The following is a 1,252-nucleotide window of genomic DNA, read 5'->3' as shown; positions in this document are numbered from 1 at the left end:
GATCCGACCATGGATTGTTCTTAGTGATGATTTATCATGAATTATCATGGTTTCTAATTGGATTTATCAGTCCGATTTGATGGTGGTCAGTTATGGCCGGTTTAGTGGAATTTGGCCGAGTTCTAGGTGAAGGAGGCCGGTTCTGTCTAATCTGATTGTGGATTCTTCTTAGTTGGGAATTATCAGTAATTGTCATGAATTTTATTTAGTTTTTGGAGATGTATTAAAAATGGCCAGAAATGGGATTTAGCCTTGGTCGTTTGTGGTTCAGTGTGATTGATGGGTTAGATCACATTGGATCAGTCTGGCCGTGTGTTAAATGGTTGTTTGGGATGTCTTAGTTGATGTCCTGAGTATGGCCGAGTGCTTTGTTGACTGATCGGTTAGCTTAGAGAACTTAGTTTAAGGGAACCAAACCATGCAATGTTAGATGAGCTTACTAGGGTATCGGTTTGTTATGTACTTATGTTGTTGTGTTGTGTGTGTGTTGTGGTTTCAGGATCGGACCAGGACCGTGGCAAGGCCAAGGAACCGTGAGGACCTAGCTGTGGATGGATGTGTGGGTTATGGGATAGTATTGTATTATGACTTATGACTTAGCCTATTGTGCAACTGACTGATTGTATGGATCACATGTTTATATTTATACAATGAATGTTTTCTCTTGTCTATCTGGTCGTGCATTGATTGAATGAACCTCAAGATTTCGAAAATGACTTAGTGAATATGGAACTTTAAAACTGATGGAACTTAGAAACATGGTTTAGGTAAGGCACGGACCTAGTGGGACCTAAGGGTCAGGTTCGGGTCTTACATTGGTCCTTGGACTCAGCATGTTGGCCCTTCCCGTGGACTGTTTGGGTGATTTTGGCCCACGTGGGCTGTCTGTTCAGTACACACAGGACGTCTGTGGGAGTACGCCAGCACACACAGCACGTCCGTGGCTCTCCTTGTGTGTCCGCGTGTGTCCGTCAGCACACACAGGACGTCCGTGGCTGTCCATCAGTACACATATCAGCATGTTGGTTGTTGGACTCAGCACGCTTACCCTTCCCATGGACTGTTCGGGTGATTTAGGCGTGCGTGGGCTGTCCGTTCAGTACACACATGACGTCCGTGGGTGTCCGTCAGCACACACAGGACGTCTGTGTGTGTCAGTCAGCACACATAGGACGTTCATGGCTGTGCGTATGTGTCCGTGTGTGTCCGTCAGTACACACATGACGTCCGTGGCTGTCCATAAGTACACATA

The sequence above is a fragment of the Brassica napus genome, unplaced genomic scaffold (genome assembly GCF_020379485.1).
Source record: "Brassica napus cultivar Da-Ae unplaced genomic scaffold, Da-Ae ScsIHWf_1237;HRSCAF=1767, whole genome shotgun sequence".
Classification (NCBI taxonomy): Eukaryota; Viridiplantae; Streptophyta; class Magnoliopsida; order Brassicales; family Brassicaceae; genus Brassica; species Brassica napus.
This window is presented reverse-complemented; position numbering follows the sequence as displayed.